Source organism: Octodon degus, unplaced genomic scaffold, assembly GCF_000260255.1.
Source record: "Octodon degus isolate 3935 unplaced genomic scaffold, OctDeg1.0 scaffold00116, whole genome shotgun sequence".
Classification (NCBI taxonomy): domain Eukaryota; kingdom Metazoa; phylum Chordata; class Mammalia; order Rodentia; family Octodontidae; genus Octodon; species Octodon degus.
The window spans coordinates 600,150-628,046 of NW_004524692.1; the positions used below are offsets into that span (position 1 = coordinate 600,150).

At 46.0% G+C, this 27,897-nt stretch overlaps 2 pseudogenes; both read left to right on the plus strand.

Moving 5' to 3' along the window:
* The first annotated feature begins 8,247 nt into the window (after positions 1-8,247).
* Positions 8,248-9,727, plus strand: LOC101575878 (annotated as a pseudogene).
* Positions 9,728-11,689: 1,962 nt separating this feature from the next.
* LOC101564642 lies at positions 11,690-12,866 on the plus strand (annotated as a pseudogene).
* Positions 12,867-27,897: the final 15,031 nt, after the last annotated feature.

A 27,897-nucleotide genomic window follows, 5' to 3' on the forward strand; every position in this document is an offset into this window, starting at 1 on the left:
AGAAAGAAAGAAAGAAAGAAAGAAAGAAAGAAAGAAAGAAAGAAAGAAAGAAAGAAAGAAAGAAAGAAAGAAAGAAAGAAAAATTCACAGAGAGCACATGGGCCAAGCAATGGCTGTGACTCATCCACATGGCTGACACTGACAGAGGTTCTACAATCTGAGATACAGGATCTCAGGATAAATTCTGAGGGGATTTCACTGACCTTATCAGATCCAAAAGCTACAACTCTTGTTGCATAAGTGTGTTAGTTGATACATTGTGTCAACTTGGCTGAATCAGCTCCGGCAGCATGAGGGCCTCGCCCTTCAGATGGGCAGGGCCCAGGAATTGAGAAAGGCAGGAAGCTGCCCTGCCTGGTTTCCTGCTGCCCCGCCCTGCTTCCGTGGAGAAGTCAGTCTTCGAAGGAGCTTGATCTCAGCAGCCGCACCACTTTGGAGGAGCTCCGATCTTCACTGTGGAGCGCTGATCTTCGCAGTCAGCGCAGAGGGAAGAGAGAGGCTTGATGGACGCCGCTGCAGCTGCTGCTCCTCCTCTGCTCTTCATTGTTTTCTGCTGCATGAACTGCTGTTGTTTGCCTTGCAGCCAGCAGAATATGGACTGAACCCTCCAGTAACTGTGAGCTTAATAAACCTTTCCTTCCGTCATTTTGAGTGTCCAGTATTTGTCCCAGCAACAAATAAAAAGTAAGACAATAAGTCTTGCTTTACCTTGGTCTTAACCATCCAGCAGAAAACTATAAAAATGAAGTATAAGAAGTAAAGCCATGCTGTTATGTTGAACTGTGGGGGACTCAGGTCAACAGTTTCTGACATTGCCAGTGAAGCAGAAGACTCAATACTATTATGGACTACTGGACTCTTTTAGAATATTTTGCTGAGTTAACACACCTATAATATTCAAATAACAGAACTAAACAAAAAAAGGGGCTAGAGATGAATGTCCATTTTGTATCTGTGTATTCAAAATGGTTAGGATAGATAGTTACATTCTCTTAATGAATAGAAGGATTTGTTGTAATAGTGTTTGTAAATAGGATATCATGTCTGCATCTTGTACAGCAATTAACCACTAGGAAGAATGTATGCGATGTGTTAATTATTGAAACTGTCCTACCAATTTGGTTTGAAACTGTCTCATTCCTATTTGTTTCTCAATAAAATTATGGGGAAGAGAGAGAGAGAGAGAGAGAGAGAGAGAGAGAGAGAGAGAGAGAGAGAGAGAGAGAGAGAGAGAGAGGAAGAAGAAAGGAAGACAGAGAAAGAGAGAAAGAAGAAAAGGAGGGATGAAGGGAGGGAGGGAAGACCCAGGCAAGTAGAGGACATTCCTGCCTAGTGAACTGCTCACTGCTGCTGTGGCAGAGGTTTCAGCCATGATGGTCTGACCTCACCCTTGCTATTCCTTGGTTCCAGAATGTTCCTTGCTGATGGATGGGATAGGTGAGGTGCTAGCAAATTGAAGAAACCTGCCTGGGATGAGCAGAATTTCCAACACGAGGCAAGACCTGGTTCACAAGTGCTTATATGGCCATTGATGCAGCTACCTACAGCTGGGTGACCCTGGTCCTAATAGCTTTTTAGGAAAAATAGAGCATGTAATTACATTTGAATGCATTCCAAATAAACAGCATTCTTAAGTATGAGGATAAACAAGTTGTTTCACAGCATGAGGTAATTCTATTTCCCACTGACATTATTTTTAGTTATCAAGTACTAGAGGCCAAAAACAAAAACTCCTGTCTCTTCAGTGACAGTTTATTACTTGTTTATGATGTTCTAGAAACTCCAGTAAGACTTGAAACATAAATAAGGTACATCAATTTGAAGGGAACAAAAGTGTCATTCTTGATAGAGTGCAATCGCTTTTCTCTCTGAGGATCTCACCCTTGGCATGGGCCTACTTATGCCATCGGCCCCTAGTGCATCCCCCTCACATGAGAGGGGCGTCTTTCCTCTTGTCAGTCAGAATTCCCCTTGCTATTAAGCAGGGGTGCTGAGACTTGAACATAAGTTTGTGATTACAAAGCTCGTGTTCTTATACCACCTTGCCAGAGCACAAAAAGATGAAGCCAGAGGCTGCCCGCACCTCTTCTTCCCCAGGGCCCTTGAGCCACAGAGCATCCTGCCTGCCTCCATGATCAAGGTAGCACTAGCGCTTGCCAGAAGCTCAGAAGTCTGGTTGTGGGGAAGGCATGTGGCTGGCAGCTGCCTCCTCCATCTCCTGGGCCATTCCAACTGGGAAGAGGCCCCAGAGCCTCAGCTGCTCTGCATAAAAAATGCTAAGGGACCCTACATTTCCGTGTGAGTCTTAGCCCTTCCAGGGAATATTTAAATTGTAAAATTTTTTTTACCCAATTGAATCTATAATTAGCTGGATTGTGTGAATAATATTTTAACCGTGGGAGGGGCAGCCTTGCTAATTTCTGTGCCTCCTCGAAGCTTCTGCCTCCTGTCACATCACCCTAAGTGAGAAGAAAGCTCAGATGTTGGCCCCTGCTGTGCTGTGGGCTGACCTGCCCAGAAGTTGCTTCTTGCTGTGGGGGGCGGGGGAGTGTCACTCAAAACAGATCCCGTACCAAACAGAGCTCAAAGCATGACCACACTACCTGTCTGGTCTCTCTGGACCTAGACAAGACTCAGTCTACACTCAGAGATGCTCAGGGTCATCTTGAACCAAACAGCTCTACCACCCGAAGCACTAGGAACCTGCTGGGACCGTGGAACTTTCCCTTATCGTCTTGGATGGCAATATGAGAATAAATATATCTTTTTTGTGTTTGCAAATGAAACTCTCAATTCAAGGCACTGAAGCCTATTGCCTCTCCATGACAGAGCAGACTGACATCTCTCTGCATTTTCCTCATTACTCTTGAAACACCAGAATCATGGGCAACAGGCAGTTCACCAGCTGGTGCACGTCCACTGAATCCAAGGTTGGCAACCCACACTGGCCTCTCCCCAGGGACCAGTCACTTTGAAGCCTTTCACTTTCCTTGAGCTGTTCTCTCCCCACATACACATGCCCTAAACAATATAATACCCACTTGCAAGCTGCTGCTGTGGCCCCATCTTCCCCCACCTCAGCCTTCTGCCACCCAGCAGGTGTGAGGCCCGATAGGGTAAAAGGGAAAGGGGAGAAGAAAAGGGGGGAAGGGAGAGGAGGAGGCCAGTAGGTAGCTTAAGAGGGTGCCAACAGGAGCCTCTGGGGGTGTGAGACACATGGCACAGGTCACCAGCTCTGAGACTCAGAGTGGATGCTAGGAAAATTCTCTCCTTTCCTGCCCAGTACTGAGGATTAAGTGTAGGACATTTGCACTAAGATAAATCCCCAATCCTTTTTTATTTTTGAGGCAGGGTCTGGCTAAGTTCCTAAATTGCCCAGGCTGGGCTTGAATGTGCAATCCTCTTGCCCTAGCCTGAGGGTGAGGGTGGGGGCACTGCACAACCACACTTGGTGGATTTTTTTTTTTCTTTTGTTGTGCCCAGTATCTTGTCCTGCATTGAAGGCCAAACATTTCCCAGTTATCTCAACTCCTATTCTGGCCACGCAGCTGAACGCTGAAGAGTGTGGCATTTCATTGTTCTGGAACCTTGGGAAATCTGCTCACCAGAAAGCCTTAAATTTCCTCCTGACCAATGCTTGCAAACACCCTGGAAACGGTATGCAGCACCCAGCAGTACTGGTTCTTGCGCCCCAGGACCCTGGACAGCTCCCTGGACAGCTCCCTGTGACCCTTCCACCCATTCCTTTCTTTTTTCTTTTATCTCCACTACAAAACGGTCCTTTATTTATATCCCTCTTTTTTGTTTTGTTTTGTCAGAGATGGGTGTTCCACTGCAGATAGAGAAGCTGTATTTGGAGAAATCTTTATTTTATTTTTGTAATTAATTTTATTGAGAAAGAAATAGCAATGAGACAGTTTCAAAACAGGTTAGTAGGACAGTTACAATCATTAATACATTGCATATTGTTGTCTTTGTAGTAGTTATTCAGAGTACAAGATGCTGACATGGTATCCTGTCCAAACACTATTAATACAAATCTTCTTCTCATTGAACTAAGAGAAAGAAGCTGTATATCTATCCTAATATATATATGTATATATATTCAGAACTGGGGATTGAACTCAGGCCCCTGCACTTGCGAGGCAAGCGCTTATTCTACTAAGCCATCTCGCCGGCTCCAGATATATTTTTTTCACTACAAAATGGTCCTTCATTTATATCTCCCTTTTTTGTTTAGTTTTGTCAGAGAGGGGTATTCCATTGCCATTCAAATATTGTAGGTCAGCAATTTCTGACATTGCCAGTTCTGCAGATAACCCACTATTATTATGGACTACTGGACTATATTGGATTATTTTGCTGGAGAATTCTTTAAAGGACCTTTTCATACTTGAAGCCAGTCTGATGATTGTAGGTACTTGAATTCAGCAAAAATAACCCAATATAGTCCAATAGTCCATAATAGTAGTGGGAGCTATAAGGATAGCCAATATTTTGGCCCTAACCTTTCAAGGTCAAAAAGGTCTCTAAGCTTCTCTCCTGCCGCAGTTTGCTCCTATTGGGTTTCAGTCACAATGAAGACAAAGACAGGTTTTTAAAAATAAATTTGGAACCATCTCATCTGCAGGCAGGACTAGATATTCTTTAGAACACCAAGGCTCTTTAGACATGGCTCCCACGTCCCCCTCTAGTTGTCCCGTTTATCATTTATGACAAGATGTTTATTAGCAGCAGAGCAGTAAACAGTGAGTGAACATCTGAAAACAGGGCTATAAAACTCTAAGTCACCACTCTTCACAGGCAGTCACCAGTACTGGGGTAACCCCACCCTTCATGGTTCTGAATGTGTGGCCGCTCCATCTGCACCACAGTTATTTTCATTGTGGAGTGCCTACTGGGTGCCAGAGGCTGCACCCAGTCAGGACCGGAAATGGCCCCAGCCTTCAGTGAATTCATGATCCCAAAGCGAGCAGCAGGGAGACAGCACCAGAGGCCCAGTTCCCCTTCCTCCTCTCTGTGCCGTGCCTTGCTGTGCCCCCTATGCTTGCACCCCTCCTGCAGAACCTAGTTTGCACCCTCTGATGAGCCTGGCCTGGGTTCCTGCTTGGCATTTCCTCCAGAAGGATAACCCATCCCCTCAGAATTCTCAGAGAACACAGAGAGGAGGGTTTGGGCACAATGGGAGAAAGATGCACTGTCCCTGTGGCAAAAGCTGAGTCATCACAGCATTCACTTGCACAGCCAGCCAGGCCCAGCTACAGCAGCTACTTCCCATCCCTGTGTCACTTGAAGCAGAGGACAGCAGCGTGCCTCCTGCCTCACACTGTGCGCTGCTGCAGGGCTCAGTGCTGCAGGACTCACTGCATCCCTAAGGCCCTGTGCACACACACTTGGGTGTACACATACACACACAGAGGCTGTCCTGCAAAACTTCTCTCTTACATGCTGGCATGGAGGGCACCCCATGTCACCATCTTTACTCTGAATCTGTCTTCCCAAGCAGCTGTTTAGAGAGGGCCAGGCAACAACAATGCCCGGGCATGCAAAGGAGGTAAGGCCCCATGAGGGAGGACTTTGCTCACAGTGGGAAGATGGGAAGGGCACGCTGGAGCTGTCCTTCTCCCAAGAAGACAGCTCCCAAGGCCAGCTCCTAGACAGCCTTTCTGAACAACCTCCCCAGAGATGGCCAATGAAAGAAGCAATAGCAGAGCCTTGGGTTCCAGCGCGGCCAGGGCGGTCATGCACTTCCTGTATTTGCTTTCCCTGCCTCGGTCCCCTTTTCCCCTGATTCTTTCCTGCCTTCCAAGAGTGCGAGCTCCTAAGTTTGGCCTCAGCCTCTGTTCCCCAGGGAATTCAGGCCCAGGTCTGTAGACTTAAAAGGCCAAAGAAGAACTTCTCTACAGCCCTTTCTGCCCTGCTCAGCTGCTTTCACCTGCCTACCAGCTGTCTGCTATTGAGTAAAAGAGGAAGCCAGGAAGGAATTTTCAAAAGAAGCCAGTATGGAAGATAACAGCTCATTGGTGCCTCATAAGCTTCCAGGAGGCACCTGCATCATTCTCTGTCTCCACCAGAGCACAGAGTGTGGGCCAGTTCTGGGGACTCATCTCTGTTCCCTGGAGAATCCAAAAATAATAAAAGTGCTGGGGCCAATCAAGACCTGGCAGATAGGCATTGGTGCCCTCCTTCTCTATGCTAAGATCCCCCCTCTTCCCCCTTTCTCTATCCTTGAATTATTTCACGCTCAGAAAAAATGAGGAAATCACAACTACATAAGCATACCCACAATCCCAAGGACATGTCGTTGCTGAACATGATTTGGCTCTGTGATTGTGTTCTTTGCTCTGATTTTAATCCTCATGAGTATCAACTCCTCCCACTTCTGAGACTCTTTCCCCAGACCTTCAGCAAACAGCCACCAAAAGGATTAGGCTTTTCTCCTCCTGAACTGATTTAAGGAACTTTTTCCAATGGCTGCACACATTGCTGTGCTAAATCCCCTCTTTCTCTGTCTGTTTCTGTCTCTGTCTCTGTCTTTCTGTCTGTCTGTGTGTATCCATGTCTCTGTCTCTGTTTCTATGTGTATCTATGTCTCTGTCTCTGTCTCTATGTGTGTCTCTGTCTGTCTCTGTCTCTCTCTCTCCCTGTCTCTGTCTCTCTCTCTCTCTCTCTCTCTCTCTCTCTCTCTCTCTCTCCTTCTCTGTCTCTCGGTGTTTTTCCACCCTCCCCCAACTATTTTAGGGAACATTTCTGGCCACCTAGAGGAAACTCTAAGTAACACACAGATCTCCATGTGGTGGTTTTTCCCAAACAAGATGCACATAGTTCCTGGCAGCTGACTGATTTGGGGAAAACAGCTTCTTGTCACACCTCTCTGCGCTCTGCCAGCCCAGGGACACCACTGGAGATTTCAGAAGCAGCGGCAAGGAGCTTGGCATTGCTGCCTTTTGCTTTCCACTGAGCAACAGGGAACATGAAACTATGCAAGCTTCCTTTGCCTTTTGTACAGCTTCTTGGCTTCATCTTGGAACAAGACAGGAGAGCACTGTCTCTTGTTTAGGAAGGCACAGCTGTGTACAGCCAGCCACTCCTGCATTGAAAAGGAACCTCAAATGTCTGCTCACTCGCGGCACTTGAAGTCCAACATCTTTCCAAGGCTCCAGAATGCTGAGTCTGATCTAGTTTCTAATTCTGTTTCGTACTGTGTAGTGTTGCAATCTAGGCGTAATCAATGACCATCCCACTTTCTGAATGTGTCCCTGATCATCCCTCCCTTAGGCTTTTATCTTTGCCATCCACTAACAACTACGCACCGCACGCCAAGCCAGGCCTGTGTCACCTCCTTGGGTTTGTTGTCCTCCCTCTGCTGCCTTGGTGTCCTTCCTCTCCCCTGATCCCGTCACTTGCACTCCAGCAGAGCAGGAGCCCCTGAGTTTGCTCCCAGGCTCCATTCCCCTAGAAGCCCAGCCCCCAGCCCCCTGGAGCTCACCTTGCTCCTGACCCTGTGCACTTCAGGAGACCTCCACTGGCTGCTTGCACATTCTACTTCACATTGGCTTACTGACCAGTGTGTCTCCTCCTCTGCGTTAAAAGGTCCTGAGGACATGGAAGGCACTGCAGGTACTTTCTCATTTCAGACAGCATCTTGTCTGTCCCAGGCAGTCAAAGACTTTACCCTGAAAGAATGCTGAATCAAAAGAGAACTAAATGTCATGCAGCCATTTCTTTTGGACTCCAAGCAGCCCCCAAAAGCACCTGATCCAAATCTGTCTCATTGTAAATGCCTAGTGTTCCTGCCTGAGAAACCATGAGTTTATTTCCCAGTGCAAGTCCTGACTGCCAGTAGAGCACTTGTAGAATTGACTGATCAACACCCAAAGGGTTAGAAAAACTCCATTCCAAGCACACTGCCTCTAGCTAATTATCTCCAATGCCTCCTGAACAAATTGCTCTGGAATCACTAACTCCATCCTCTGCCGAAAGCTTGCATCTAACTGAAGGTATCTGAAAAAATAGCCCCATCCTCCTCCAGTTCGGTAGGGACCCAAGGGGAGTAAGCAGGCCTAAGGATGGGACCTGACGCTCAATGGGTTCAGCACAGAGCCAAGAAGGCTGCAAGAACTCCGAGGGTTTCTGTCAGCAAGCAGTGCTGAAAGGCCCATCTTTCTTTGGGTCTGTCAAACTTGCAGTGTGACCAAGGTAAAGAATGAAAGGGCATGGTGGAGCCAGTGAAGCCACAACGGGGACATGAGGATGCCGGCAGCAACGGCAGTGGTGAAGCAGGAGCGCCTCGCCCAGAGCCAGCTCCTGCTGCCCATCATTAGCCACCCTGGCCACCGCAGCAGAGCCCGAGAGGTGGCTGGTCCCTGGCCAAAAGGAAATGCAAATCAGGGAGAAGAAGCAAACCTCCTTGGAGTAAGAGAAACCGATGGCCTCGCCTCTCAACAGTCACAGTTGAAGAGGAACTTGAGCAACTGCTGGGCCAGTCTCGCCCCCCTCCCCCCGCTGAGACAGCAATTGAGACTGGGCATGGTGGCGCGCGCCTGTAATCCCAGCTCTTGGGAGGCTGTAAACAGGCGGATCACTCCAAGTCTGATCCCGTAGTGAGACCCTGAACACCCTGTAGACCCTTCCCTAAAAATACAATAAATAAATAAATAGGAATTTAAGGATCACCCCCCAGAGAGGACCAACCTTGAAGCATCCAACTGGGCTCACAGGAAGGCTAGGAACGGTGACCAACACTGACACCAGACATGGGGCCGTTCCTGTTAAGGGAGATGCTCTGCTGACAGCGTGGGAGCAGCCGCCTCAGGGACAGGCAGCCAGAACCTGCAGAACTCAGGAAGGAGAGCGTGAGTTCTGCGACGCCAGGCGGTGGAAGACAGCAGAAGAGCAAAGGCAGCGGACACAGTGGTGGTGCTCAGGAGTGGGTGCCTCAGCCCTGTCTGCAATAAAGGCAAAGAGGCGCCTGGTAAAGAAAAGCCAAGCTTTGAACTCTCTGGGGCTCTTCATGAGGAAACTAACACCTTTCAGGGTATAATTAAATACAGCAAGGCCCCGGAAGTACATAGTCCTGAAAAACAGTGGCATCTCTACCCCTTTTAAAATGATGAGGGATCCCTGTCACGCACACACGGGCAGAGTGCTTACCCTCTGGGTCGGCACCACTGCATCACAGACATCCCCATAGATCAACCCATGATGTTCAAAGCAGCAGGAAGGTTGGGGAAATAGCTCAGCAGTCTAAGCACTTCCCTAGCAAGCTCAAGGACCCAGATTCGATCCCGAGTACCACATGCTGTGCCAGCCCTGAAACCAGCATGGTGGCATATGCCCATAATCCTAGCGCTGGGACGGCTGAGATGGGAGGATCACTATGAGTCTGAGCTGCATAGTGAGACACTCTACCAAAAAAATAAAACATGAAAAACAGCATGCAGTCTTTCAATATGGACTTGTGGAATACACTCCTGCCGATGGTACCATTGACCGAAGGGTGAAGCCCTACATCGCTGACTTGGGTTCAGGCAATAATACTTTTTTGAAAAGCAAGCATACTGAAATACCATGATACTGTGAACTAAAAGAAAAAGATGTACTTAAGTGTGGGTTCAGCAGTAGAGAGTATGTCCTACTACACGAGTCCCCGGATGTATCAGATACCTCTGAACTAGACAAAAAGGAAGATCATGGTAACTACAAGGATCTTACTAAGCTTTGGTAGGTACCAAAACAGCCTCCAACATACACCAAAGCTTCAACCTGATTGGCCTCTTGGGTAGTACAAGTTGACTTTCCACTTAGCTTTTGGTTGTTGCTTTGGTGTCCTGGGGGGCCGGGGGCGCCATATGACCTCTCAGTTCCTGAGAGCTAGCAAACTAAGAATCTGAACTACCAAGATACCGTTTCCTTCTTGGAACACTTTGGGATGGACTCCGAGAGCATGTGCTGCTCTCTGAAGGGTCTCTTACTGCCTTACACCTTCCTTCTGTGGCCACCCAGCTTATACAACAGATGAAGAATACAGACTTACATCTCATTGACCATTTTCTGTAGTACATCAACCACATGCCTGTTGGTATTTGTTTTCAGATCTGCTACTGAGGAAACTAAACCCTTGCTGAAAGGTGAATTGTGGTTATTCTCTTTGTACAGTTAATTTAAACAGTTACTAAGTTTTGAAAGGGCTGGTGAGATAGCTCAGTGGACTAAGTGCCTGTGTAGGCAAGAGCAGGGACTGGGGTTGGATCCCTGGCACTACATGGTATGGTGGCCCTGCCCTTGGGTGTGCTGAGCCAGCCACCGAGACAGGGCTGGTGGTGCACCCCTTTAATCCCAGTGTAGGGCAGGCTGAAAACAGGAGGGATCATTATTAGTCAAAGCTGCATAGTGAGACCCTGTACCAAATACAAAAAAAAAAAAAAAAAAGTTTTCTGGACCAGGAGTTTTTTATGTGGGGTGGCAAATCCCTGAGCAGAGAATCTTTCTAAGCCTTGGTGGTTACCAAAACAGTCTCCAACATACATCAAACTGTCAACCTGATTGAGCTCTTGGGTAGTGCAAGTTGACTTTCCATGTAGCTTTTGGTTGTTGTTTTGGCATTCTGGGGGAGTGCCCTATGACCTCATTACTATTAAACAGATGCTTCTTGGCATCTGCTGAAGCCCATGAATGAAGCCCATTGGAAGATGATGGCTAACAACAGTGAGTGCTGGTTTACTATCATGAAAGGCTAAAATGGGCTGTGGATCTGCTTCCATGAGAAAAATTCTGACTTCTCTGTGGAACAAGTACATCTTGTCTTCAAGTAAATCTTCATCATCTTGTCTTCAGTTTTACTCTTTGATTCAAATGTTTATTTCTTTGAGAAATACACTGTCACTTACCTGACAGGGTTTTTGCTTTTTTCTAACACCATGTACACATGTCTTAAGAAGGTTATGTAGCTTATATATTCCATCTTTTAAAAAATTACTCAGAGAGGTATTTACCTCCCAAGGCTGGAAAGCAAGGGGAATGCCTAGTTACCTAGTTTTTCACTATAGGACACTGTACAAGGAATATTAACTACTTATACAAAATATATGTATATATGTATCTGTATATTAGGTACCAAAGAGTTGTATACTAATTTTCATATAATGTTTTGTGATAAAAAGGAATACAACATGGGCCTCTATTATGGTTTGTATGTAGTTGTCTTCCCAAAGCTTTGTGCATCTATGGGACAGACTTGGAGAGTTTGTGAATAATTTATGACCCAATGCTGGGAATATGGGTGTGAATGCTTCTGGGATTATGGGTGTGAGTGCTGCTGGGATTAATAGTGTGAATGCTACACCTGCCCTGGGGCAGATAGCCACCATGAACTGCTGCCCTCTTCCATGTGCCACTCTGCATGGGAGTCAATCGAATGTTGACTGAAACCTCTACAAACTGTGAGCTAAATAAACCTTCCCTTCCTTGCTTTTGGGAATCAGGTATTTTGGCTCAGTAACTACAGAACAGTAACCAAGACAGTGCTCAACAGACTGGAGGCCTGCATGAAAACAGGAAATAATTTCAGGACACAAGTGTAAAGAATTGCATAGCAAGCTGGAAAAGAGAACAGGCCAGAATCCGGGTGGACTTCTGCTTCCAGTTGGCAGGGTTCTCTTCTCTGAAGGTGGTCACCTCAGTGGTCTCAATGGGGAAGTCAGACTTTCCTACCCCCAAGGCCATCACCTATAGGATTAAATCTAAAGGGCTTCAATGCTGCGCTGGAATTGCCAGATACGTCAGAAGCAATGCCGTGACAAGCATGGCTTTAAATGTCATTGCATGTCAGACTCGCATCAGAGACAGCTACTGCTGGCTTCAGAAAATCCTCAGCAGTTTAAGGATTATTTTTCAAAGGAATTCTGCAATGGCTTTCTAGAAATTCTCAGGAGACGCTTTGGCACCAAGCGAGTTCACAACAATATTGTCTACCACGAGTACATCAGCCACCGAGAGCACATCCACCCAAATGCTACTGCGTGGGAAACACAGACAGACTTCACTAAGTGGCTGGGCAGAGAAGGTCTGTGCAACGTGGAGGAGATGCCCAAAGGCTGGTGTACTCAGTACATAGACAGGGACCTGGAGACCATTCGGTGGCAGCTGGAGCTAGAGAAGAAAAAGAAGCAGGGCCTTGACGATGAAGGAAACACTGCCAAGTTTATTGAAGAACAAGTGCAAAGAGGTCTGAAAGGCAAAGAGCGGGAGGCCCCTGTCTTTACAGAATTAAGCAGAGAAAATGGAGAAGAGAAAGTTACATTTAATCTGAATAGAGGAGCATGTGGTTCAGAAAGAGCAACAGCTTCCGAGTCAAGTTCTTTGGGGCCAAGAGCACTGAAGACACTCGGGAGCACAGCATCAGTGAAACGGAAAGAATCTCCCCAGAGCTCAGTTCAGCCTAAAGAGAAGAAAAAGAAATGTGCACTGGATGAAATGGTGGAGATTGAAGAGGAACAGAAAAGGACTTCTCGAAAAGACTATTGGCTGCAGCCTAAAATCATTGTGAAGATTATAACCAAAAAGCTTGGAGAGAAAGACCATAAGAGAAAGGGTATTGTTAAGGAAGTAATCGACAAGCATGCAGCTGTTGTAAAGATGACTGATTCTGGAGAGCAGCTGCAACTTGACCAGACTCATTTAGAGATAGTAATCCCCACCCCAGGAGAAAGAATTCTAGTTTTAAATGGAGGTTACAAAGGAAATAAAAGTACCCTAGAATCCGTTGTTGAAAAGACTTTTTCAGCAGCTACAGTCATTGAGACTGGCCCTTCAAAGGACACAGAGTTGAAGGAATTAAATATGAAGATATTTCTAAACTTGCCTGACAATGGAATACCCTTCTCTGACAAAACTTTAAAAAAGGGGGATACAAATGAAGGACCATTTTGTATCTGTATATACAAAACAGTTAGGATAGATGTACAGCTACTTTTTCTTCATTCAATGAGAAGAAAGATTTGTACTAATAGTGTTTGGACAGGATATCATGTCTGCATCTTGTACTATGAATAACCACTACGAAGACAGTAATATGCAATGTATTATTTATAGAAACTGTCCTGCTAATTGGTTTTGAAACTGTCTCATTGCTACTTGTTTCTCAATAAAATTAATAAAAAAACAAATAAGTTTAAAAGATAAAACAGAGAACAAAAACTAAGTAAATAAATAAAAATTAAAATTAAAAAATGAACTTGCCTGAGTTGGAAAATTTATTACCAATGCATTAAAATCCTAAAGCATCACGCTGGTTTTTGCTGAAGTAGTATGAGACTGTACTGTGAGGTTATTTCTTTGTACAAAACAAATAAACTTTTTTGAATGGTATTGCATGTGTTCTAATAAATTCATTAAAAATTCTAATTATGTCTCCTCAAGTATCAATTTTGATCCCAAATCCCCATCTTTTTACTCTCGCCATTGCTTTGTCTTTCCCAGAACATTATATGTCAGCAGTTGTGTGTAGCCTTTTAAAATTATCTTCTTTGGGGCCGGGGCAACAGTTCAATGGCATAAGTGCCTGTCTGGCTAGCAGAAAGTTCAAAGTTCAATCCATGGTACTGCAAAAAATAAATAAATAAATAAATAAATAATAAAATTAACTTCTTTTGGGCCATGCAGATAACCCAATGGGTAAGTATGTGCCTGGCAAGCACAAGGTCCTGAGTTCAGCCCCCAGTACCAAAAAAATAAAATTAAAATTAATTTATTTGACTCAGTGATGTGCATTTAAAATTCTACTTGTCAGCTGGGTGCATGCCTGGAATCCCAGCACTTGGGAAGCTGAGGCAGGAGGAACCCTGCAAGTTCAAGACCAGTCTGGACTACAAAGTGAGCTCAAGCCCAACCTTCTCACAGAAAAAAACAAATAAATAAATCAATAAAATTTTCCTTGTCTTTTCATGGGTTGATAGCTCATTTCTTTTTAATGTTGAACAGTACTGCATTGTCTGAATGTTTCACAGTTTATCCATCGAGCTTCTGAAGGACACTTGGATTGCTTCCAAGGTATTGACAATTATGAGTGAAGCTGCTATAAACATCCTGGGTAGAGATCTGTGCAGTTACAAATCTCAGCTCATTTGAACAAGTATCGAGGCTTATGACTGCTAGCTTGTCTAAGGGTATGCTTCTTTTTGCAAGAGACCACAACACTGTCTTCAAAAGTGGTTTCGCTACTTTGTATTTCCAACAAGAATAAATGGAGAGTTCCTGCAGAGGGAAAAAAAAAACTCCAAGGAAATGTGGCAGACCTGGCCGAGTGTGAATGATTGAACTGTAGATGAAAGAGCTTAGCGCTTAGACTCTATGAGGAGTGACTGGGTAGAAATGGGGGGGGGGGGCAAAAGTACGCATACAGTTAAAATGCAGAGGCAAACAGCACACAGGCTACCTGACGGGTGAATGGTTAAACGAAAAGTTTAGATTAGTAAAGTAAGTTGCATCTGGCCATGTCCTTCCCCTTTCCCCAAGAAAAACTAAGAAACACTGCCTGGTCTTGAGACAGCCCCAGGCCCAAACTGCCTTTGCTTCTGCTTTTCTGTTACATTAATATTCTAAATAAAATTCACAGCATCTTCAGTTTGATGGCTTTGTCTTCTCCCAGAGTGTTTCCAGTGGCCAGGTGCTGTGGGTTGAGAAGGAGTCCTCCGGGCCTTTTGGAGGACTGAACTAAGTCCCGTCTCCAGGTAATCATTTTCATCCTCTTTGCTGCCCTGGGCCACTCACTGCAACACAGAAACTCTGTGCCTCTCTGCTCCAACATTCTCACGTTACAAACTAGAGAAAAGAAGCCCAGAGACAGGAGCTCACTTCGCCAAGATCTGTGTGGTTCCTTAAACTGGAACCCTAATGCCCAAGGCCATGCTTCCAATTGATTGTGCCAGTTCTCTCCCAAATCTGCTTCCCACAAACACATCTACTCGCTGGTGCTCTTGTTAGAGATGAATCACCCTGACTTTTCCTGAATTCTGGGAAATAAAGGTTAAAAGTGACTCAGATGGGAGAATGAACACAGAAAGGGAGAGCACAGGTCCATGCTAGAGCTGCAGAGAGGAATGACAGCTCCACTGCTTAGGAAGAAGAATGACAAGTAACAACTATTCTGAGTGTGTTATAATCAAACTGGGAACTCCAGGCTGGTGCATGCCACATGAAGGGTCTGGAGTTAAGCATTGTGGACATTTTGATGAGAGAAAATTAATGCCCGTGATTACTAAGCTATTAGTAAAAGCTTCTGGAGAAGGTGTTGGTTGAGGCAGAACTTGAAGGAATAGAAGGCTTTAAATAGTGCCATGGGCTGAGGAATAAAGGTAGCCAGAAGGAAGGAATGATTTGCAGGGGTGCCAGAGACAAGCTATGGCCACTGGAAGCAAGGTCACACTCTCTTTTGGTGGTGTCTTCTGTTTCCCTCCTCTTGATTCCACCTGTTCACCTGTGCACACTTACTACCTCCACTGACCTCACCCTGCACCTGCTCACAGGATCTGTCCTGCCCATGCTGATGCCCATGTTCTCAGCCTTCTCAATCTCATCCCCAAATGGCACAATTAACCTGGCCAATCTCATTTCTGATCGCCACCACCACTACACATACACAGGCATGTGAGAATGCGCGCACACACACACACACACACACACACGACCTTTACAAATGACTGATGAAAGCAATACAATAGCGGCAATGGAAGAATAGCAGACCTACTATTCCAGCAATAATGTAGTCTTAGTAGGTCAACTTCACTGGATTAGAAACCCAGCAGAACAGCAGAGCGCACTCACAGGGGTGCCTGGGTAGGCCGTGCAGTGCCTCAGGATCCCTGGCCCTTTCCATTCCCGCCTCATCCCCTGCTCTGCTTCCCGGCCACCAGGTACTAAGCAGCTTCCTCCCTGACCCTACCCCATGGTGCTCCTGCCCTGGAGCCAGCAGGCTGTGGACTGAATCTCTCAAACCATGAGCTAAGCTAAGCTGCTAAGCCAAGCCTCTCCTCCTTTAAGTTGTGAGCATCAGCTCTGTGTCCAGGGGGAAAGCTGACTGATGCAATTAATAAGCAGTTAATACGTACTAAGAGCTGAGTATGTGCCAAGCACACAGCAGACCATCTTAGTTGGTACTCAGTTTAGTACTTAAGTCAGGTATTTTTATTATCTGCTTTTCATACCACCTGGATTAAATTGACTGTGGCAACAAAGCACTACGTGGCCATAAAGGAGGATGCATTCAAGTCATTTGGATGTCTCTTGGGACCACACTGCTAATGGACATAAATCAAACACAGGTTACACAGCTCGTAGTCTCTCTTGTAGGAGAAGCCCAGAGGGTAAATAAAGAACAGAACAGAAGAGCAGTGACAGGAGGCAGAGAGAGGGAACTTTCACAGATAGGAAGGGGACTGGGAGATGGAGGGAAACGGGAGGAGGAGGGCGAAGGGAAGTGGCTGGTGAATTGGACAGGACTGAGATGCTAGCAGATGTGCTAGCATCTCCCAAGGACTGCATTCATTATGTATCACAAACAGGTACTAAAAAATATTAAGTAAAAAAATATTTTAAAATAAACAAAAATAAAGTGGGTGCAACAGGCCCAACAGCTCCTCCTCCAGTGCATACAGCCAAAAGCTTTGGAATCAGTAAAAAAATTATTGAACATGGTAGAACATGTCACAAAGGGATGGTGCTGAGGTATTCAAGACTGCAATGGGAGAGTATTCTGGCTTCAGGATGGGGGCTGACAGGATTGCATGACCCTTAAAGGGAAGAAGGTAGGAGCATCAGAGTCAGAAATGAGCTGCAAGAAGCAGAGCTTAGGGTACATGCATTTGAAGATGGAGGATGGGGTCAGGAGCCAACCAGAAGCTGGGGAAGACAAGGAAGCTGATTCTCGCTGGGCCCTGAAGAAGAAAATCAGCCCTGTCAATAACTTGATTTTAGCCCATCCACCTAACTTCAGACTTCTGACATCCTAGCTCTACGATAATGAATTGGCATAGTTTAGAGTTAGCACACGTGTGCTAATTTGTCACTCCAGCAACAGAAAAACCAAGACCCTGGATGATGCACTTGCACTTCAGTACTGAGCTTTCCTGACTCAGCAGCATTTCTTCAAACGAGATAAATTTTGAGATATCTGGCAGGCTAATTGTGTGTGTGTGTGTGTGTGTGTGTGTGTGTGTGTGTGCGCGCGCGCACACGCAGGCATGCATCTGTCTCACAGGGTGTGAGTGAGAGAATATTGTTGAGTAGCTTTAGGATGACTTGCAAATTCATCACTCTGGCAAAATGTGTACAAACACAGAGAGGCCCAGGCAGTTAATGCTACACCCAAGGATGTGATTCTGATCCAGGTGCCCCAAGAACCCCGGGCCAGAATGGACCCACAGAGCTTCCCTCCTTGTCAGCCTCACAGCCTCCTTCCTGCCTTTATCCTGGAGCCAGTGGCTGCAGGCTTTGTTCCCCAGGAGCTGGCTGTCAACCTGACTAATTAGGGTTGTGCAATGATCAGAAATGGGAACCATAAAAGGAAACTTGCTGAGCGGCTGGCTGCCTGTTAGAGAAGGGCTGTGCCTATCGCTCCCCATTAATAAAGAAGAGGTGAGGCTTTGCATCAAGTCTCGGCTCTTATATTGCCTGGCTGGTTTTTATCAGCCATGGGAGACTGTGGGCAGGAGATCCTGAGACAGTGCAGAAGCACTTTATTGCACAAGATTTACTTTGCATTCAACAAGGCAAATTTACTCTGGTGCAGGCTAGCTGGTGGTCAGGTACCTAAGTATTTTGTTTTCAAAAAGGGCAATGATGTGCCAGGAGGACAATATAAAGACTGCTCTGCAGTTTGATGCAATTGAAACTTTACATCTGAGGTCTTTCCCTCGAGAAACCATTTACCTCTGTCCCTTTTGAGATAGGGTCTTTCTCAGTAGCTCAGGCTGGCCTAGAACTCACAATCTTTCAGGATCAGCCTCCCAAGTTCTAAGACTGCAAGCCTGGGCCACCACACCTGATGAATTCCTCACTTTTAATCAAGAAAAGAACAAACACATCCAAATTTAGGGACATTTACAAAATAACTGAACAGCTTTCCTGAAAGCTACCACAAACATCAGCGGTGACAGAGATGGCCATTTCTCCTCTATGTGAAAGGTCTGACTCCTGCTGCCCTTGTCTCTTAACTCAAAAACACTCCAAAAATCTGAGTCTAAAGATCCAAGGAGAAGAGTTGTCCTAACCTCAGAAAAACTCATACACTCAGTCAACAAATACCAAGACTGATATGTACAGTGCTTCAGAGATGTGACCCAGGCAGGTCCTCCCCATCAACTGCTGCCTCTGTTATGAAAGCTGAACAGGTACCAACCATTTATCTGTCAATTCCCACTGCATATGGATCACCTGAGGACCTTGTTAAGGGCAGTAGATTCTGGATGGGGCCCAAGAGTCTTCCAACAAAGCCCTGTGCAGCTGACCATACTAGATCACTGGACGTATTTGGAAAGCCAAAAGTTGAACCCATGATTCTCAAACAGGGGTGATTTTTGTCCCACAGGGAAACATCTGACAACGTCGAGGGTTCTCATTCCTGGGAGTCCAGTGCTTTGGGCATCTGATGGGCAGAGGACAGGGATGCTGCTCAGCACCATGCAATGCACAGTTCAGAGCCAGGCAGACAGTGATCATCTCTAAAACATCAGGGCATGAGGCTGTCTAGATTAGGGGTTTGGAACCTGAAGGTGCATCCGAATCACCTGGGAACTTCGTGGAGCACCACAGCTCTGACCTCTTGAGTCAGCAAGCCTGGGACTCCCGGGATCTAGAGAGTATTCACGAGCCATGCCAATGCTGCTGGCTCCAGGGTGCACTTTGAGAACTGCTCTTGATGACACTGAAGATCCTTGCAGTTCCAGAGTTCCTGGCTGCCTCCACTGCCTCCCCAGGAGCCTGAAACTCCTCATTCAAAAATATCCAACACACTGCTGGACATGGAGGTTCATGCCTGTGATTTCTGCACCTTGGGAAGTGGAGGCTGGAGGGTTGCATGTTCTAGCACAGCCTGGCAAATTAGTGACTTTGTGAGTCCCTGTCTCAAAATGAAAAAGAAAATAAAGGCAAAGGGGCTGGTGAGATGGCTCAGTGGTCTAAAGCACCTACTTGGAACAAGCTAAACTAAACAAAATACAGGGACCGCAGTTCAATCCCCCAGCACCACACGCCAGCTAGCCCCGCCCCCTGGTGGGCTGAGCTGGCCACACACACACAAAATAAATAAATAAATATTTAAAAAAAAAGAAAGAAAATAAAGGCAAAGGATGCTGCTCAGTGCAAAGACCTTGGATTAATCCCCAGGAAAACAAAAAGAAACCAATACCCAACATAAATCTTGTAGATTCTGAAGTAGAAAAGTCATGGCTGCTCTGTGACACCTCAGATCTGGAGATGAGGCAGAATTGAGGTGGTGGGGAACCCAACTTGAAGACCATTTGTCACACATTTGGCCTGTTGCATGGGTACAGCCACTTATAAAAGACACTAAAAGTCTCTGCCTTGAATAAAAACAAAGTACTGGAAAGATAGTCTACCCCACCTGCACTGCCCTCCAATCTTTGTACCTGACAAGAAGCCCATTAAGTGTAAAGAGCTATGTGCAGGGATAGAGCCAACAAGTACAGAAAAACAGATGTTTGTCTAGGATGCCAGCTTGCCGAGCCTGTTACCAGGAAACTGGGTTCTAACACCAAAAGGTGCCAACTCAGGGAGGAACTGGTGATGCATTTTGATTCTTTGTGTCTCTGATGAAAAATTTTAGACAGGATACACAGGCCATTGTACAGAATATAGGAAAAACTTGCTGCGAAATGATAGATTCTTGAGAGAGAGAGGGAAAGAGAGAAAGAGAGAGACAGACAGACAGACAGACAGACAGACAGACAGACAGACAGACCATACCTTCCAGCTTGAGGTGCACCAGCACCAAGAGGGCAATTGCTGGGAATGAGGTCTCAGGTTATGGTTCTATGATTAGCTGGGACTTTCAAGGAGTATCCTTTCCTTCCTCCAACATCATTGTTGTACAAGGAAAGCGAGTGCTGCTGACAGACTGGTCCTCAATGACTCCCTAGGTAGATGCTTCTCTTCATTTGCTGTGAGACCTTGAGGTTGTTCCAACCCCTCACTCATGGTCTGGAAGTTGTTCAGCCCTGAACCTTATTAGCATTCTCAGAGGAAGTTACTGTCATTTGAGCTAAATTTTGAAGCCACAAGCTTTTGTGGATTTAATCTAGAGCTAAAGAATAAGAAAGTAAAGGGAAAGGAGGAGATCTAAAGGGTGCTTTCCATGCACCCTAGCCACCTGTCTTCAGGCCCCCTGATGACTGACACTCTGCCTATCAGGGCCATGAGATGGCACACAGTGTGACTGCACCACCCAACCCCTCTGTTCTCTTCACACAAAATGGCACAGAAAAAACAGCCTCAGTTAATCAAGATGTCCTGAGAACTGGGGGCCACATGCGCCCTCCCAGCCAGCCCACTGTCCTGGGGGGTCCTGCCCAAGCTCCTTGGCCTCTCAGATCATTCACTTATGATCTGTGGAGGAGGATGAATAAGTACTTCTAGGGTTATTGCAAGGATTCATGGGAGTGGAAAAAAGATGCTACTGCCCTACTGTGTGCCAGCACTAGACCAAAAGAATGAACCACAGGCTAAAATCCCTTCCCTGATTGCTCAATGGGGGTCTTCAACATTTTTATTGAATTTACAAAGGAAAATGATTGGGAATGCCTCTCCCTAAGAGACCTGACCAATGTGGCCTACAGTTCACTCACAAAAGCTCCAGTGGCCCAGGCAGCTGAATTGAGGAAATGGATCACAGAGCAGCCTTCTGCAGGTTGAATTATTTTTAGCTCAATATGATGCAGGAAAGCAGCTCACTGGGCTTTAAATATTAAGAGTTTCAGTATCACTTTTCATTACCCTGAGTGGTATACTACAGGAGACAGAGCACCTCAGGATGACCAGCTGAAGTGGAGGTGAGGTTGGCTGGGGCAGAAGCCAGTCCTATTGATCAAGCAGCGGGGCACTGGTGACCCTCAGTGAACTGTACCTTCTGCAGGTGGGATATGTAGCACAGGCCCTGTGCTGGGCACAGGGCACAAACCACACTCTGGACATGGATGTGAGGCAACTGGCTCTGCAGTCAACCACCAGACCCTTCCTGAGGGCCATTCCTTTGTGGGTAAAAACTTCATCTAGACAGTGGCTGGGGCTCCTGCTGAATGACATAGGAGGGACAACATTCCTCCCTGGCCCACCATCTTGGTTTCTGTCCATGGCTGGCAAATGGGAGCAAGCCCTGCCTTTCCCTCCTTCCTTTGCCATGACACCTCAGCCCCACTGGCCTTATCATCCCCTCTACCTTCCCCCAACATAATGTCCAGTGTTCTGGGCCTTGTAAGTACTTACCCAGCCTCTGACCCTGTCTCTCTGCTGTCTTTTTCAGGTAGAGTATGGCTAACACTTCCAGGGCTGAGATCAGCAGATACTGCCCTACAGTTGTTACTCCTCCTCCAAAACACTGAGTCAGTAAATTTATCTCTTCAGGTTCCCTTGTTGGTCTTCTGGAAATGATTTTCTAATCCAGGAGGAAAATGAATGTGAAAATTTGCAGCACCATGAAAAAATGTAAGGAGGGGGTAAATCACAGAAGGATGAGAACACTTACTCTCCCTGTGATGGCTGCCATGGTCACACTAACACCCAAGGGTAGACATTATTTAGGCCAATTTTGACAAACGAGAGATCTTTTAGGGACATCAGTTGCTTGGTTGGTTGGTTGATTAGTTGGTTGGTTGGTTGGTTGGTTGGTTGGTTGGTTGGTTGGTTGGTTTTGGTCTTGGTCTTGGTCTTGGACTTGGTCTTGGTCTTTGGCTGGCTTGGGTTTGGGCTTGGGCTTGGGCTTCAGCTTCGGCTTCGGCTTGGACTTGGACTTGGTCTTGATCTTGGTTTTGAGACAAAAATCTACAGTCAGAGGCCTGAATCTAAGACTTCTAAAGCCCTCACTCTCCCCAAAGCCCTCCACTGTGCAGTGAAGCTGAAGCATTCAGTGGCAGGAGTGAAAGCAGCTAAGGTGTGCCCGGGAGGAATTACAGCATGGCCCAGGTGGCAACTCCATCTAGGAGCTCAGAAGGCCAACCAGCCTACTCTGACCTAAGGCTACTGGCACTCATTGCCCTGCTTTTATGAGTGCTGTTGGGGACAGGGTGACAGAAGCTTAGCTGGCCAACTAAGACAATTTCAGCCCAACAGCTGGTAGCAGCTGAAAATGTCAGCCCTTCTGAGTTCTAATTGCATCTGAACAGCTACCTTCTTTGTGATGCTACTCTGGGAGAGATGTGTTGGGGAGAGAAACAAGGCCTCTCTTGAAAACACCCAGAAAAGTTGTTAGTTCCCCCAGGTGCTATTTTCCTAGCCCTCACTCAAGCCTCCCCAAGAAGGCTGTGTCTTGGTTCTTTTCCATTGCAGCAAGAAGGGTTCCTGACTTTCAGGGACCCCTACCTGCATTTTTTTTGGCACAGCAGTTTAGCTGCAGCAGGTACGCCTAACTAGGCAAGGGCTCCAGCTTCTGGGTTCCTCTTCCTTCCCTGCTCCCCAGTCTAGAAGGGGTCCTCTCTGCTCTTCCTGATGCCTCACCTTCCCTCACCCCAGCCCCACCTCACACTTCCCCCAAACTGCCCTGGATTTCTGCACCTCTGACCCAGCTGCCCTAACCACTACACTTCTGCCTCCCAGCTCCAAAGGTTGTTCCTGATCATCCATTCTATGGACCTTCTCTACCACCTATGTGACAACCATACACCCACATGACAAAATGGAAAGATCTGGCTTCAGTGTTGAGAGGTTTAGATGTGACTCAGATCTGACACTTGCTCTCTGGGGCATTACTCAGGGCACATCATCTGGAGGCTTCAGTTTCCTCAACTAAGGAGTGAGGAGTGTATCAGTTAGCTTTCCCACTGTGGGACACAACACCGGATACCCACAACATAAAGAAGAGATTTAGTTTAGCTGACAGTTTTTAGTGGGCTCTGTCCATGATCAGCTAGCTCCAACACATAGACATGATGGAAGAGCATCCAGGAAGCAGAGGAAAAAAGGAGGGACTGGGCACAAGAATGCACTCACCGCTCCAGGTCACACTCCCAGTGACACACCTCTTCTGACCAGGTCTGACCTCTTTACACAAGATTTTGAGGAACATTTTAGACCTAAATCATAACATTCCACCTGTGGATCTCCAAAGACTCATGTACAGCACTTTAAGCAAAGCACGTTTAGTTCATCTCTAAGAATTTCCCAAGGGCTGGCCAGATGGCTTAGTGGGCCAAAGCGCCTGCTTAGGCAGAACACAGCAGCCAGGGTTTGATCCCCAGCATGCTGCGCCATCCCCACCCCCAAGGCACACGGAGAGGGCAATTGAAACTGGGTATGGTGGCACATGCCTGTAATCCTAGAGCTTGGGAGGCTGAAAACAGGAAGATCACTATGAGTCCAATCTATGTAGTGAGACTCTGTAGACCCTGTACTAAAATAAAAATAATAAAAATAAAAGGATTTCCCAAGTCAACAGTTCTAACATGACTTAAAAGTCCACTTTCAAGGCCTTTTCTGAGGGCTGGCCAAATAGCTCAACAGATTAAAGTGCCTGCAAGCAGGTGCAGGGGCTGGGGGTTTGATCCCCAGGCCTGCCATGCCAGCCCTGCTCCCAGGGCACACTGAGATGGCAATTGAGACTGGGCATGGTGGTGCACATCTGTAATCCCAACTCTTGGTAGGCTGTAAACAGGCAGATCACTGTGAGTCCAATCTAGTAATGAGACCCTGAACACCCTATAGACCCTTCCCTTAAATGCAGAAAAAAAGTATTTTCTGAGACATAAAGGAAACTCTTAGCTTAAAAGTGAGCCCCAGTGTCAGTGAGATGTCTCAGTAAAATAAGCGCTTGCCTGGCAAGCACAAGGGCCTGAGTTCAATCCCCAGTTCCACAAAAAAGAAAAACAAAAGTGAGCCCCTTTGAGAATCAACATACACACAACATACACACAGGATAAACATTCCCATTCTAAAAAGGAGGACTAGCAGGACAGAAAAGGACCAGACCAAGAGAAGACTAAAGCCAGAAGAGCAGACACTGAATCCTGTAACTCCAAGACCAGCACCCACAGTAGGCTGTAAGGCAATGTGCAGTTCCAAGTGTTCAAGCAGCATGCTCGTATGTCTTGACGGCTGCAGCCACCATGCCTCACTCTTGAGCTGGCTCCATTCACTGCTGGTGGCTTTTCCTCAGCAGATGTGCCACGTTCTGTCATCTCCAATTTCCTGGGGTCTCCACTGCCACTTTGGCTTCTTCTTGAAGCTCTATGCACTGCCCTTTCAAGCGCTCCTAGTAGGGACTGTGACCCTGCCATGCATTTTTGCCTGGGCTCCCGTGTATTTTCCTAAAGTCTGGGTGGAAACTACTGTGACTCTGTAACTTCTGCACTCTGCATGCCTTGAAAACCAGCACCTAGTGGATGATGGCAGAGTTTGCTGCTAGCTTGAGAAGTAGTGGGGCACCCTGAACCATGGCCACAGCTGCTTCTGAGCTCCTGGAGGACTTAATTTAAGGAAACATCCCTTTCCATGACTTACATGAGCAGAGCACTTTGGGGCTCACTTCTCAAAAGAAAAGTTCATACTTTTTCCCTCTTCAGCCTGTGGAGGATGGGTTACTGACTCCTGAGAGGACCACAAACCATCTTTCCTACTGTCCTGATGCAAAGGACTTGACTTCTCTCCAGTGCTAATCTTTTCAGCAACCATGCTGTTCTTTATGCTCTAACTTTCCACATTCTTCCTTTCTGGCAAAACTAGAAACTTTTTAGACCTTCTGGCTCTGCCTTTTGCTCCTGATTCTCATTTTAGACTTGGCTAAAAAGCCATCAGTAGCCATGCGGCAGCCTAAAGATTGGGCTGCCCTAAAATTTCCTCTGCCAGGGGGCATCACAATCCCTGATTTGAAGTTATACTGTAAACCTACCATGATAAAGCACTATGGTGCTGGCAACAAACCAAACCTGAGGATCAATGAAATAGAATAGAAGATACTAAAACAATTCCAAGCACACTCACCTTATCTTTGACAAGGGGGGACAAGACCCCCCTTTGACAAGTGGATCAAAGACCTAAATATAAAAAACAAAAACACTTAATCTCCTTGGAGACAAAGTAGGTAAAACTCTTGAAGATATAGTTATAGACAAAGACTGTATGAACAAAACTCCAGTTGCACAGGAAATAGTACAGAGAATCAACAACTGGGATCACATCAAATTAAACTTTTGCACAGCAAAAGAAACAGCTAACAGAGTGAAGAGCCAACCCACAGAATGAGATAATCTACAGCTACTCCTCAGACAAAAGACTAACTTCTAGAATATACAAGAACTCAAGAAAATCAGCTCCTTTCCCCAGTTTAAAGATCCAAACCAAAAATGGGCATCTGAAATGAATAGACGTTTCTCAGATGAAGAAATACAAACAGCAAATAAATAGATAAAAAAGCTCCACATCACTGATCATTGGAGAAATGTAAATTAAAACAACACGAGATTTCACCTCACTCCAGAAAGAATGGCTGCCATCAAGAAATCTACCAATGGGGCTGGGGAGATGGCTCAGTGGAATACGCGCTTCCCTGGCAAGTGCAAGAGCCTGAGTTCAATCCCTGGTTCCGCCAAGGAAGGAAGGAAGGAAGGAAGGAAGGAAGAAAGAAAGAAAGAAAGAAAGAAAGAAAGAAAGAAAGAAAGAAAGAAAGAAAGAAAGAAAACAATTACAAATGCTAGTGAGGCTGGGGGGGTGGGGGAAAGAAACCCTCTCCTTTGCTGGTAGGAGAATAAACTGGTACAACCACTATCAGTTGGAAATCAGTGTGGTAATTACTCAAAAACGTGAAACTAGAGGTTCCACTTGACCCAGCGGTTCCCCTTCTAGGTACATTCCTGAAAGAGTGAAAAGCATCATACCATAGTGACATATACATATCCATGTTTATAGCAGCACAATTTATAATATCTAACTCTTGGAAATAGCTCATATGCCCATCCACAGATGAATAGATAAAGAAAATGTGGGTTTTATATACAGTGGAATACTACTGTGGGATACAGTAGGGTAAACTTGAATCATTTACATACGGTCTCAGTGCCCTGAGACCATAATCTTAAGTGAAATAAATTGAACTCACACATTTAAATATCGCATTGTTTCTCTTGAGTTAGAAACCCAAAGAGTACACAAGGAGCACAGTGGGGAGTAGATACTGGAATGTAGCAAGAACATGTTCAACTGAGAAGGGGAATGAGGGAGGGAGAAGGGAAAAGGGGAAAAAGAGATGGAAAGAAAAAACAAAAACCACTCTTTCGGGTCCTCCTTTCCAAGATGACGAAAAAAAAGAAGGAACAATGGTCGTGCCAAAAAAGGCTGCAGTTGTGTGCAGCCTATTTGCTGCACAAACTGCGCCCGGTGCGTACCCAAGGATAAGGCCATTAAGAAGTTTGTCATTCGGAAGGTAGTGGAGGCCGCCGCCATCAGGGACATTTCTGAAGTGAGTGTCTTCGATGGTTACGTGCTTCCCAAGCTGTATGTGAAGCTGCATTACCGTGTGAGTTGTGCCATCACAGCAAAGTGGTCAGAAATCGATCTCGCGAAGCCCGTAAGGACCAAACTTCTCCACCCCGATGTAGACCTGCTGGTGCTGCCCCAGGACTTCCACCAGAGCCCAGGTAAGGGGAGCTGGGGCTTAATGGACTGAAGAAAACTCTTTTGAGAAAGAAATAATAAATCGAATGTTATACTTAAAAAAAAAAAAAGCCAAGCTTTTACAAATGGAAAGACAAGAAGGATTGGAGGGAGGGGAGAGGAATGGGGAAAACAGAATTAAGTTCTGTTACATACAGGCACAAATTCTCTGTGATGAATGTGATCAATATGTAGAATTAGAGTGTACTGATAAGAAAGTTTAAAAGTTTTCCTCTACCAGTTTAGGGGATGCTATCTATCTAAACCCCAGCAAGGGGGAAACACACCTGCCTTCTTTACAGAGCTGTGAATTAAGGTGCAGCACACAGGGTCCCATGAATAACACTCCTGTTTTCCTCTTCTGACTTCAGAAGTGATGAACAAGACAGACATGAAGCAAAATGTACTGATTAAAAAAAACTAAGTGTTTTAAAAATTTTATTGAGAAACAAATAACAAGACAGTTTCAAAACAGGTTAGTAGGACGGTTACAATAATTAATACATTGCATATTGTTGTCTTCATAGTGGTTATTCATAGTACAAGATGCAGACATGATATCCTGTCCACACACTATTAGTACAAATCTTTCTTCTCATTGAATTAAGAGAAAGTAGCTATATATATTTCACTACAAAATGGTCCTTCATTTATATCCCCTTTTTGTTTAGCTTTGTCAGAGATGAGTATTCCATTTCCATTTAGATATTGTAGGTGCATGAATTTGGCAAAATAATACAATATAGTCCAGTAGTCCATAATAGTAGTGGGCTATCTATAAGACTGGTAATACAGAACTTGTTGGCCGCTCACGTAGGGTTTTGCGCCCGGCGCGCGGTGCGCTCAGCGCTGCCCAGAGCCCGGGCGGCGCTCGGCTCCAAGTGCAAATCCCAAACGACTGCACCCGCGGGGTGGTGCCTTTGCACCCAGCGCTGGGGCTGGAGAGATGGCTCAGTGGTCTAAAGCACCTACTTGAAACAAGCTTGGCAAAGCACAGGGACCGCGGTTCAATCCCCCAGCACCACATGC